Consider the following 14,558-nt stretch of genomic DNA (forward strand, 5'->3'; position numbering starts at 1 on the left):
AGGGTTCCGTGCAGACATACAATATTCTAAGACTGGACGAACTAACGTATTGTAAGCAATTTCCTTTGTTGAAGGACTGAATCGCTTCAGGATTCTACAAATAAATCACAATTTAGAGTTCACCTTACCCGTTACTTGTGTAATCTGATCGTTCCATTTAAGATCATTTCGAATAATCACACCCAGATACTTGACGGTTGATACCGCTTCCAAATATTGGGTATTTATTTTGTACTCGTACATTAATAGCGATTTTCACTTTGTTATACACAATAGGTTACACTTACTGAGAGATAACTGCCAGTCATTACACCACGCATTTATTTTCTGCAAATCCTCATTGATTTGTCCACAACTTTCGTGTGATACTACTTTCCTGTAGGCTACAGCATTATCGGCAAACAGTCTAATGTTGCTGTCAATACTATCAATCCGATAGTTCATGTAAATCGTAAAAAGCAGCGGACCTATTACACTGCCCTTCGGCACACCTGATGTAGCGCTTCTTTCTGTTGAAGTCACCCCATTGAGGACGACATAGTGCTCTCTGTCTGTTAGAAAACTCTCTATCCAACCACATATGTCATCGGATAACCAGTAAGCGCGCACTTTTTGTAGCAAGCGACAGTGCGGAACTGAGTCGAACGCTTTTCGAAAGTCGAGGAATATGTCATCAGCCTGGGAGCCGGTATCTAGAGCCTGTTGTATATCATACACAAAGAGGGCCAGCTGTGTCTCGCATGACCGCTGTTTCCTAAAACCGTGCTGATTTCTGCAGATGAGCTTATCAGAGTCTAGAAAGGTCATTATGTCCGAGCACAAAGTATGTTCCATGCTTCTACAACAAATAGATGTTAGTGAAATTGGCCAGTAATGCTATCACATTGTGTTTAAATACGAATTGCGGGTCTGCATTACCTTGTATGACCACCGTCGACGAGTATGCTGCCCACGAGGGTAGGCGTCCCATTCTTCCACTGTTCTCGAGAGCTTCAGTGGTGTCACGCCCAGCATTATGGTATGGAGAGCGATAGGCTATTACTTCAGGTCACAGCTGTTAGTGATTGATTGAACTCTGTGGGCACAGCAGTATGTCATAGACATTCTGCATTCTCTTATGTTATCTTTCAATCAACAAATTTGTTGGTGCCATTTTTTAACAGGACAATGCTCGTCCACACATGGCACGTGTCTCCATGGAACGTCTGTGCGGTGTTGAGGGACTCTCGTGACCAGTACGAGTTCCAGATGTGACTACTGTAGAGGGGCCGACTCCGAAGTCATCTATGTCTGAATTTCAGTATCTGGGATATCGAGGATCAGTTGCAACAGTTTTGGGCCAGCTTGCCCCAGCATAGGATATAGCTGCTTTACGACACCCTTCCCAACCGAATCAGGGCGTGCATCCAGGTCTGAGAGGGTGCGACATCATACTGATAAATGAGCTCATATTGCCAAATTCTTTGTAAATTTGACTCGATTTGTAATCACTTAATTAACACGTCATATCCTCTCAGCTCGCAAAGTTTCATTCCGTTTCCGCCTCCGCTTTTGGGTTCTTCACTTTTTGCCAGGCGGTGTATTTAGATAACAGAGATTGACAAGTAAAGTCGTATGTAGCGAACGTGAGTGGAAAGGATCTTGGAAAGTGCAGTGAATTTGCAAAGTGGATTTCATACTACTGCTACTAATTCTGGAATATTGCTCCAACGTTTGGAGCCCTTATGAAACAGGCATGGCAGGAGACATTAACAGAATTAAGAGATGTGCTTTTAGACTCGTAAAAGGTCAGTATAAACCATTCAAATGTATAGCGGAGATGTTATGGAACTTAGGAGTTCTTGAAATATAGGAGACGTTGATTTCCCGGAACCCTGTTGGCTAAATTTAGAGAACTGGCGTTCAAGGAAGATTCTGCGACAATTCTGCTACCTCAGCCGTATACGTCGAGCAGGGATCATGAGAGAAAGATAGAAACTGGTGTGCATTCAGGTGTACACAGTCATTTGTCCCTCGCTCAATAGGCTGAGTGCTTGTGTAGTTGTACGAGGTACCGGTATAGCGGTCTAACTACCCCATCCCAAATGGATACAGTAACTACGGTAATGAATCTAAATCACACAAGCACTTCTTTTTTATGTTACAGAGTTTTCAAACTCGGTTTGTATTTTTCATATAGTTAACAGTTCTTTCAGGAGCTCAGAGATAACTCTGTCCTACTCTTACATGATCTCAGGCCACATGCGGCCTTTCGTTTACACATATTTAAAAATTTGGTATTGCTACATGCTCAAATGCTCAAAACATCCAAAAATTCAGAGTTGCGCTATGGGCAATTGAACAAGGTATATTTGAAAGAAATAGAAGCGTCCAGTAGGACAATAAATGAATGAGACAGAAAAAAGGATGTTACGGTGACTGAGATGTAAATCTCGTGTTTCCTTGCTGATGAAAAAGCCAGACAAAACGCAATGAGGCGGAAAAACGAAGTTATTTTCTTGATGACTTGTGACAAAAAACCTATAAGGCAGTCTGGCGGATGATAGGTAGTTTTAAAAAATAGTTTAGAACACCCCAGCGCCGGCCAGGATGGCCGAGCGGTTCTAGGCGCTACAGTCTGGAACCGCGCGACCGCTACGGTCGCAGGTTCGAATCCTGCCTCGGGCATGGGTGTGTGTGATGTCCTTAGGTTAGTAAGCTTTAAGTAGTTCTAAGTTCTAGGGGACTGATGACCTCAGAAGTCCCATGGTGCTCGGAGCCATTTGAAACATTTGAGCACCCCAGTAACGGATTAAAAACGACTGAGGATGCGAAGTGTCAGTGGTAATTTACTTAAGAAAGAGTATTTAATCTTTCGACATTTTAATATTTTATCGTTATTTTCACGTTACTGAACGAGTAGCTACAAAATGAGATGCAAGTTCCTCCCCAGAAAGTGTATTGTGAGCGCACTGCTTCAGCCGGAGATAAACAAGAGACACAGTGTGCAAAAATTGTCGCATCACTGGCACACGAGAAGTCTGTGGTAGCGGGTTGTAATGTGGAGAGAATTATACTGAGCGCATCCATGGCGGAAAGATACGTGTAGATTTCATGGACCGTGAAACCCGATACTGCTAGTTTGGGAGAGAGAGGAAGCGGACGCAGGAGAAATTTAGCCATCTTAATAGACTCATTCGACGACGACCTGGATCTCCTGCAGCAGTAGCTGTCGCGCTAACAACGGGACGCCACTTTCTATTAGAGACTAAGGGAAACCGTATTTCACGCAGTAGCGAATATGGACTGTGAGAAAAATAAATCTCAGAGCCCCAATGGTAGTAAACATTGATCGAAACAAACACAGATAAAAACATTTCTCATTTATTCAAATCACAATGTCTTCTCAGTTTTATAGATATGAGTCCTCACGAGTGATCTGTATCGGAATCATTGCGGTGTTCTGCCTACACCTTCATTCCATTACCCAACATATTTAGGGTGAACTGTGGAGAGATTAAATTTCAGAAAGTCCCAGAGGAAGGTTTCAACGGTCATAGGTAAAAAAAAGCGAAGTGTGCCGAGCAAAACTAATATATCTGGAAGCGATTTTAACTACCTTATGGTACCAATGGCTAGCCATCAGAATTTTACATGCACTCACTTTCTGATGAAGTGGACTTACCCTGTTTTTCCGTGGGATCCTCAAATGTAAAGGCGAAACAATAGAGATTACAATTACCAGTAACTGAAATTACAAAGATCACATACACTACTGGCCATTAAAATTGCTACACCACGAAGATGACGTGCTACAGACGCGTAATTTAACCGACAGGAAGAAGATGCTGTGATACGCAAATGATTGGCTTTTCAGAGCATTCACGCAAGGTTGGCGCCGGTGGCGACAACTACAACGTGCTGACATGAGGAAAGTTTCCAACCGATTTCTCAAACATAAACAGCAGTTAACCGGCGTTGCCTGGTGAAACGCTGCTATGATGTTTCGTGTAAGGAGGAGAAATGCGTAACATCACGTTTCAGACTTTGATAAAGGTCGGATTGTAGCCTATCGCGACTGCGGTTTATCATATCGTGACATTGATGCTCGCGTTGGTCGAGATCCAATGACTGTTAGCAGAATATAGAATCGGTGGGTTCAGGAGCGTAATACGCAACGCCATGCTGGATCCCAACGGCCTCGAATCACTATCAGTCGAGATGACATGCATCTTATCTGCATGGCTATAACGGATAGTGCAGCCACGTCTCGATCCCTGAGTCAACAGATGGGGACGTTTGCAAGACAACAACCGTGTGCACGAACAGTTCGACGACGTTTGCAGCAGCATGGACTATCAGCTCGGAGAATATGGCTGCGGTTACCCTTGACGCTGCACCACAGACAGGAGCGCCTGGCATAGTATACTCAACGACGAACGTGGATGCACGAATGGCAAAACGTCATTTTTTGGGATGAATCCAGGTTCTGTTTACAGCATCATGATAGTCGCATCCGTGTTTGGCGACGTCACGGTGAACGCACATTGGGAGTGTGTATTCGTCATCGCCATACTGGCGTATCACCCGGCGTGATGTTATGGGGTGCCATTGGTTACACGTCTCGGTCACCTCTTATTCGCTCTGGTCAGTGCGAATCTGCACTTTGAACAGTGTACGTTACATTTTAAATGTGTTACGACCCGTGGCTCTACCCTTCATTCGATCTTCCCTACATTTCAGCAGGATAATGCACGACTGCATGTTGCAGGTCATCTACGGGCCTTTCTGGATACAGAAAATGTTAGAGTGCTGCCCTGGGCAGCACATTCTCCAGATCGCTCACCAATTGAAAACGTCTGGTCAATGGTGGCCGAGCTACTGGCTCGTCACATATACGCCAGTCACTACTCTTGATGAACTGTGGTATCGTGCTGAAGCTGCATAGGCAGCTGTACCTGTACACGCCATCCAAGCTCTGTTTGACTCAATGCCCAGGTGTATCAAGGCCGTTATTACGGCCAGAGGTGGTTGTTCTGGGTACTGATTTCTCAGTATATACGCACCCAAATTGTCAGTTCTAGTGTAATATATTTGTCCAATGAATACCCGTTTATCATCTGCATTTCTTCTTGGTGTAGCAATTTTAATGGCCAGTAATGCAGATAATGTTGTGGGGAAGGCTAATGAAAGACGGTGATTTATTGGCAGAATGCTTACAAAATACAACAGATCTACTAAAGAGACTGCTAACACTAAACTTCTCCGCCATCTTCTGGAGTACTTCTGCGTTGTGTGGGATCCGCATCATACGACAAGATTGACAGAGGATATCGAAAAGCCCCAAAGAAGGGCAGTTCGTTTTGTATTATCGTGAAATAGGTCAGAGACTGCTACGTACATGATAAGTGAATTAGGATGGCAGTGATTAAAACAAAGGCGTTTTTGCGTTACGGCAGGATCTCCTCATGAAATGTCAGTCACCAACTTTCTCCTCTGAGTGTGAAAATATTTTGTTGAAGCCCACATAAACAGGGAGAAACGGTAATCACAATAAAATAAGAGAAATCAGAGCTCACACAGAAAGACTTTCGTGTCCGTTTTTCCCGAGCGCTCTCCGAAAGTGGAACGGTGGAGAAATAGCTTGATGGTGGTTCGATGGAGCCTCTGTCAGCCACTTAACTGTGATCTGCAGAGTAGTCATGTAGATGAGGATGTAGATGTAATTGGCGCCTCAGTGATGTTATCTTTCAGTTAGATAACGCAACCAACCACGTTCTCCAGATCTCTATCTCATCTCGTCGTGTGTTGACGAGGGACAGAAACAGCACCACTACTCAGGCACAAAGCTGAAGCGGAATGGAATGATCTACCGCCAAATGTCACCCGTGCTCATTTCTACTCCATTCCAAACCGGTTTAGAGACATTATTGCTTCCGAAGGTGGCAAACTGTGTCCTAAATTTCTCACCCTGTATAGCCCAAATCACCTAGAAGCTGACATACAATTCCTTCTATACTGTACTGTATATGTAAATTAAGTAAAATTTCATTATTTGCTGTCTTTTCTGGATTTGGAATTTTAATGGCTAGCAGTTGTCGTCTCGAGGATAAAATAAAAAATCGTGAGACTACAGGCCATTGTTTTAGAGAACCAATTGCATACACTAGCCTCTTACACGTACAAGTTTCACGATTTCACTCAGGCAGTCGTGCCAAATTCCACGCGCAATGCAAATCGCCATTGTTTCCTTCTCTCGCATTCGCTGAATGTAACTGTTAACGATACGCTGTTGGAGGATCGTTAAATTCTGAAACAAAAGATGTTTTCGAAGAGGCGCTTAATGCATATTTTATTGTCAGGTACCGCTCGAGCTTCATCTTTAATTCAGCCGTTCCGTTTTCCATCTATCCATAATCAGTGGAACGGTGGCACCGTTATAAAGCACTTCTTTGTAATACGCAGCGAAGATCGTTCATATAACGAAATGACCCTTGTCTTTATGCATCAGTCATCTCAGAACAAATAGCCTCCAAGTGTTGATTTACATTCATGTGTAAAGCAGCGTATGTGTTTCATTTTTCCGTCGCTTGTGACATTAATTTGATACCCAATTCCCAAATAAATGTATAGGGTTGACTCCCTCCGCATTTAAGTCAGATGACATCTCTTAACAAGGGAAAATTGTTTCGGTTTCGTACCAAACATTTTATCTGTGCGTAGTGTAGCGGATCACAATGCTTACCTCCAACAAGACAGCTTCCTTTTTCAGAAAAGACGAACTTGCATTCTCGTATCTATAAAAATTTTACATGTAGCTATCATCTTCTCATTTTAATAGTTCATATGTAATAGCTTTGTAACTGGCAGGGCTACTGGGACGATTTCTTTCTCTTCTCTCTTTAGAAGCACTTACCAGTGGTCAAAGGCGCATTCTTCTGTGCTCTTTTCATATTAAATGGTATTCTTTAGGATATTTTAGAAAAAAATCCCATATTATTAAATGTGAGTTTTATTAAAAGCGGGAAAGAAATCTTCTATGAACCTATATGCGAAATCAAACACTTATTAAGATACAGGTCATTCTGTTCTGTGGTATTCATCCCTCCGTTGACAGAATAAAATTTGTTTCTCTGATCGACACCCATTTCTTCCCATTCTTCAGCCCTCCTTCTGAACAAAAGAAAAAAGAAATGAAGTTGTGAGGTCGTACGTAGCAGCACTCACATTTGGTGACACGTGTGAGATTCACGCTCATGGAACGACACATGATGATAATGTGTGAGTACACGCTATTGATTTCAAATGTCGTTCTTTTTCTTCTTGATTTTTTTCTAGGAAAAAGCCTGTTTCTTTGTGTACCTTCTTTCTACTCTGATGTTGTCACTCCATCTTTTTCTTGGGTAGCCGACATTTCTTTTACCAACTGGTCGTTTATTTCTTACAATTTTCACAATATTCCGTTCATCCATCCTGTTTAAGTGTCCTTTCCATTTATCTTCCATTCAGCCATCCTGTTTACATGTTTGCTCCATTCATGCTTTCTCTTATGTGCCACTCATCAGTGGAGTCCATTTTACATCCTTTTCTAATGCTTTCAGTCCTCTATATATATCTCGCGCCTTCACCGTAATCCTTTGCAGAATTTTCATTTCCGTAGTTTCCAAAAGTCGCTTTGTTTTTTATGTTTCCGGTCTTGTCTCAGCTATATATATCATAACTAGCCTCACCAATGTTTTATAAATAGCTGGCTTTGCATTTTTCCTATGTGCCTATTTTTCCAAATAATCTCATTTGAACACCTTACACTTAGTTTACGCTTGTTACTTGTTCTCTAACTGCATTCTCGATACTTTCACTGCTGGACAGTTCAATGCCAAGATTTTTAAGTGTCATTACCTGTTCAATAATTTTTTCATCTATCTGCAGTCTGTAAATAACTGGTTCCACAAACACATCTGACTTTTACAGTGGATCTCACCGTATTAAATATACGTAAACTTTTTCCAGGTTATCTTCACTGTTTGCCAGCAGAATTGCACCATCAGCATAACAAATCGGCTCCAGTCTTTTACCACCAGCAACGAATATCTTCTTAATCACCTCGTCCATGACAATATTAAAAAGCAACGGGCTCAGAAAGTCACCTTGTCTAACACCACTATTACCCACTAAGCAACTAGTTAACCTGAAATAAATTTTTGCATGGATGTAATTATTGGAATAAATGTCGTTAATAGTTTTTTTATAAATTTAGAGGGAATATACCGATTGCAGAGAAGGTTTAAAACGTCTGTTAACTGAATCCTATCGAAAGTCCCCTGCAAATTGATAAAACAACGATAAGCTGGTCTGTTGTATTCTGTGGACTTCTCTACAACCTGTCTAAGAATTAATACAGCATCTGTGCATGAACTATCGGATCTAAAACCGTACTGTTTTCTCCGCAAGGGTTTTGTAGCTTTTTATTCTGTTTCCTATTATTTTTGTTACGAGTTTAAGAACTGAACGCAGTAGACTGATCCTTGCGTAATTCAATGGGTCTTTCTTATCTCTTTTTTTGCACATGGTAATTGTAATACTAGTTGTCCATTAATCTGGAATTTTATTACCAGTTATAACATTGTTAACCAACTTGGCTACTTTCTCAGTCAGTGGATATCCTCCATACTTCAAGAATTCATTGGGAATCCTATCTTTACCTGGAGACTTCCTGTTTTTTAACAGCTTACAGTTTCTTCTACCTCTCCATGTGAAATAATTGCATTATCATTTACCTGTATACTGATCTCTGATCTTACTGCGTTTTCTTTTGATTTTTTTACCTTCACGCAACTCTATTTAATGTTTTGCCCATGATTACTCATTTATGTCGTTCACTTTCAAAATTTCATGTAAGTCTTTCCTCTGCTGTGCTATCGTTATCCAAATTTGTTTCTGTAACCCACAGAAGTCATGTTCTAAATTTTTAGAAAAGATTTTCCAGTGTTCTTGATTGTTAACGATACACTAGTGATTTTTTCTCATTACGAGTTCTTTCCTAACCTTCATAGGACTCTTGTGTTTTGAATGTTTTATATTTATTGAGGACACGCCTCTTTTCTTTACACGTTTTTTTTAAGTTCTTTGCGAAACCGTAGTGTTTTCTTTTCTTTTCGTCTCTTGGGTTATAACTCGTGTACCTAGTGCTTCTTGAGTTGCTACTACAGTACTTTCTTTGATTTTCTTCCACGCCTGATCTACGTTATCCTATGTGTTGATGAACTCTTTCATCTTCTCTGCTAATCGTTTGCGATATAAAATTACTGTAGAATCATTTCATAACGACACAGTATTAATTTTTTTCTTTCAAGGGCGGTTCTTTATCAGTTTTGTTCCTTCCACCATGTGACCTGATTGTTACCGTTAGTAGGCCCTGATCAGTCCCTATGTTGGCAGAATTTAAAGTGCTAACACCCAGCACCGACTGAAGATGGACATTTTTGTTTCTAACAATGTAATCTGTTGTAGATTTATGACCACTTGTGTTCTGGAAAGTGTTTCCTTACAGTCAGAAACTCTCATTATTGAGGCCATGTCTATAGGGGAACAAGTTAAAAGAATATTCACAACCAGTCAGACGTTTGAATAACGTACTGTCTTACGAGGAATGGAAATTGCGGTTATGCCCGGACGCGAACCGTGTCCTTTGTCTTTCTGTAATGTTCTGCAGTTGTGTGAGAAATTTGTCGTTACTATGCAATGGATGAACGGAACCTGTTAGAGTGTCCGGCAAAGTGTACGGCCTTAAAAGTCACGTTTAATTCCCTCCCATACTGCCCATTGATATTAATGCGAACGCGATGATTTACTGCAGTGAATGGTTGAGGATTTGCTCCTGCCTACATGCAGTCATTATGGAATTGTATTATTCGACTCTGTATGAAAGCTACGTCATCAGTAAAGAAAATACAGGATGTGGGCTGCGGATCTTCAGCTGCGGATGTCGGCTGCGGATCTATGCACTTTATATACCGAATCGCAGATGTTGGAAATGTTATAATTGCTGTGGCCAGCATCAACACCACAGGGAGTGAGTCAATAAAAAGTCAGCGATAGACTTCGGCAGGATGATAGCCCATACCATCGAGTACTGGAAAATATGAAACAATAAATTAGCTCACACCTGAAAAAAAAATTGATTCCAGGCGTATGATTGCAGAACATTTATTATACAGTATCTTATCAAAAGTATCAGAGCACTTATTAGTGGACATTAGTACGGAATGCATCCACCCTTCGTCTTAACGACGGCTTGAACTCTGCTGGGATACATTCATTGAGGTATCTGAACGTCTTTGGAGGAATGGCAGCCAAGTATTCCTCAGGAGCCTTAACCAGAGACGATAGATGTAGCCGGCCGATGTGGCCGAGTGGTTCTAGGCGCTCCAGTCTGGAACCGCGCGACCGCTACGGTCGCAGGTTCGAATCCTGCCTCAGGCATGGATGTGTGTGATGTCCTTAGGTTAGTTAGGTTTAAGTAGTTCTAAGTCCTAGAGGACTGATGACCTCAGGTGTTAAGTCCCATAGTGCTCAGAGCCATTTGAACCATTTTTGGTAGTGTGTAGTACACTGGTGACTGGAGGAAAGTCGACGTGTTAACTAGTCCAAACGTGCTCTGTTGGGTTCAGATCGGAACCCTGGGCGGGCCAGTCCATTTTAGGAATGTTATTGCCTAAAACTATTGCCTAACACGTGGCGCTTTATACAGAGTGCATTGTCTTGCCGTGACAAAACTTATCATCTCCGAATTCTTCCTCTGTTATACGTGGTACACAGTACTACAAAATATCCAGAATGAAATTTTCACTCGGTAGCGGAGTGAGCACTCATATGAAACTTCCTGGCAGATCAAAACTGTATTTCGGACGGAGACTCGAACTCGAGACCTTAGATTTCGCAGGCAAGTGCTCTATCGGCTGAGGTACCGAAATACGAATCAGGATCGCTCTTCAAGCTTCAATTCTTTAGTATCTCGTCTCCAACTACCAAACTTCAATGAAGCTATCCTGCAAAACTGGCAAGACTAGCACTTCTGGAAGAAAGGATACAGACTGAAATATCAGCGCACACTACACTGCACAGTGAAAATTTCGTTATGGAAACATCCCCCAGGATATGGCTAAGCCATGTCTTCGCAATATCCTTCCTTCCAGGAGTGTTAGTTCTGAAAGGTTCGCAAGAGAGGTTCTGTGAAGTTTGGAAGGTTGGAGACGAGGTACTGGATGAAGTGAAGCCGTGAGGGCGGGTCATGAGTCGAGTTTGGGTAGCTCAGACGGTAGAGCACTTGTCCTCCAAGACCAAAGTCCCGAGTTCCGGCCCACAGTTTTGATCTGCGAAGAAATTTCACTATAAAATATGTTCATATCCTTCTGCATTTAGCGTTTTCTCAATCGCAAAAAGGGAACCACAACACGATCGCGAAACACACGGCTATACCGTAACATCACCTCCTCCGTACTTCAGTGTTAGCACTAGATACGATGGCAGGTAACGTTCTCCAGGTATAAGCGAAACCCAAGGCCTTCCATTGGATTACAACTGGGTACAGCGTGTATCAACAGTCCAAATCATTCGTTTCCAATCGTTCACTCTCCAGTTGCATCATTCTTTACCCTCCTTCAGCTGTCGCTTAGCGCTAACTTCAGAAATCTGGCTCTTATGAGGAGATGTGAGACCATTGTACCCAATTCTTTTTAACTTCCAGTACACAGTCATTGTGCTAACAGAACTTATGGTAACAGTTTGGAAATCATGGGTGATTCCCTCCGCTGATATCATGCCATGTTTACAATCACTTTCCGCACTGCCCGACGGTTCCTGTCCGTCGGTATATGAGGTCTGCCTGGGCTGTGTTTTCACTTCACAGTGTCATCATCAATTTCCGGCAGCTTTAGAGTGGCTGAAATGACCCTGATGGATGAGTTACTCAGGTACCTCTAATGAATAGTGCACGTTCGACGATATTGTGCTCCCCTGACCGACCAGTTCTGCCATAATTGCTTCTCTACCGAAAATACACTCCTGGAAATTGAAATAAGAACACCGTGAATTCATTGTCCCAGGAAGGGGAAACTTTATTTACACATTCCTGGGGTCAGATACATCACATGATCACACTGACAGAACCACAGGCACATAGACACAGGCAACAGAGCATGCACAATGTCGGCACTAGTACAGTGTATATCCACCTTTCGCAGCAATGCAGGCTGCTATTCTCCCATGGAGACGATCGTAGAGATGCTGGATGTAGTCCTGTGGAACGGCTTACCATGCCATTTCCACCTGGCGCCTCAGTTGGACCAGCGTTCGTGCTGGACGTGCAGACCGCGTGAGACGACGCTTCATCCAGTCCCAAACATGCTCAATGAGGGACAGATCCGGAGATCTTGCTGGCCAGGGTAGTTGACTTACACCTTCTAGAGCACGTTGGGTGGCACGGGATACATGCGGACGTGCATTGTCCTGTTGGAACAGCAAGTTCCCTTGCCGGTCTAGGAATGGTAGAACGATGGGTTCGATGACGGTTTGGATGTACCGTGCACTATTCAGTGTCCCCTCGACGATCACCAGTGGTGTACGGCCAGTGTAGGAGATCGCTCCCCACACCATGATGCCGGGTGTTGGTCCTGTGTGCCTCGGTCGTATGCAGTCCTGATTGTGGCGCTCACCTGCACGGCGCCAAACACGCATACGACCATCATTGGCACCAAGGCAGAAGCGACTCTCATCGCTGAAGACGACACGTCTCCATTCGTCCCTCCATTCACGCCTTTCGCGACACCACTGGAGGCGGGCTGCACGATGTTGGGGCGTGAGCGGAAGACGGCCTAACGGTGTGCGGGACCGTAGCCCAGCTTCATGGAGACGGTTGCGAATGGTCTTCGCCGATACCCCAGGAGCAACAGTGTCCCTAATTTGCTGGGAAGTGGCGGTGCGGTCCCCTACGGCACTGCGTAGGATCCTACGGTCTTGGCGTGCACCCGTGCGTCGCTGCGGTCCGGTCCCAGGTCGACGGGCACGTGCACCTTCCGCCGACCACTGGCGACAACATCGATGTACTGTGGAGACCTCACGCCCCACGTGTTGAGCAATTCGGCGGTACGTCCACCCGGCCTCCCGCATGCCCACTATACGCCCTCGCTCAAAGTCCGTCAACTGCACATACGGTTCACGTCCACGCTGTCGCGGCATTCTGAATGATTCAAACGGCTCTAAGCACTATGGGACTTAGCATCTGGGGTCATCAATCCCATAGACTTAGAACTTTTAAACCAAACTAACCTAAGGACATCACACACATCCATGCCCGAGGCAGGATTCTAACCTGCGACCGTAGAGCAGCGCGGTTCCGGACTGAAGTGCCTAGAACCGGTCGGCCACAGCGGCCGACTGTAGTTCTGAGTCATGCTAGTTCTTGTGAGTATATACCGGCACATCACTTTCTTTAAGTACCTTAAGTTACTGCCGAGGGTTGTGGTCTCGCTTGATCGTCATCCCTCCAGCATATCCTGTAAATGACGTCCCCTTTTCACGATGAGTGTACTCTGGCGTAACGTCACTCCCACGTGTCCCCTTACATCGCCGTACATTTCTGCGTCACCCTCTGGTCTGAAGAATGATAGTTCTTGAATTAGTCATGATGCGAATTTTTAAGATCGAGGCTGAAGAGGTGGAAACGATTGGATCTGAATCACCGAATTACTTGTCAATGTTCCAGACTAAGCTTATTCCAAACATGTCTGCAAAGAAAGAATGTAGCATTGTTGGTGGAGATTAGCCCATCAGAATGGAACATTAAAGTGGATGACTAGTCGAAAGAGTTTCAACTGGACTAGGCTGTGTATATATTGTATTCAAGTATTTCCATCCTTTTCACGTCATACTAAACCATAACAACACAAACACAAACATGACACTATATACATCACAGCAACATCATCACCGCTCTGAAATTCACAATTAAGTGCTTCGCAGGCGGTTTACAGGACCACGTTCAGGCTATTTGTCGACCGTTGAACTCTTTAACACTACTTGGGAAAAATGAATTACTGAAATCTTTCCGACCGAGCTCTGATTTCTCTTATTTTATTACGAGGATCATTTTTCCCTGTTTAGGTGGGCAACGACAGAATATTTTTGCTTTTGGAGAAGGAAGTTGGTGATTGGAGTTTCGTGAAAAGATCTCACCGTTTCGACTAACGGCTTTGTTTTAATGGTTAGCACCACAAATGGCGTATTATTACCGTGATACTCTCTCCCCTGCTCCTCGACAATACAAAGCGAGCTGCCCTTCTTTGGACTTTTTCGATGTCCTTCGTTAATCCTATCTGGTAAGGATACCGTTCCGCGCAGCAGTACTCTAGCAGAGGACGGCCAGGCGTAGTGTAGGCAGTCTCCTAGTCGATCTTTTGAATCTTCTAAAAGTTCTGTCAATAAAGATCAGTCTTTTGTGCGCCTTCCGCAGAACATTCTCTATGTTTCCAGTTTAAGTTATTTGTAATTCTTAGGTATTCTGTTCAAACGACAATCCTTAA

Source organism: Schistocerca cancellata, chromosome 9, assembly GCF_023864275.1.
Source record: "Schistocerca cancellata isolate TAMUIC-IGC-003103 chromosome 9, iqSchCanc2.1, whole genome shotgun sequence".
Classification (NCBI taxonomy): Eukaryota; Metazoa; Arthropoda; class Insecta; order Orthoptera; family Acrididae; genus Schistocerca; species Schistocerca cancellata.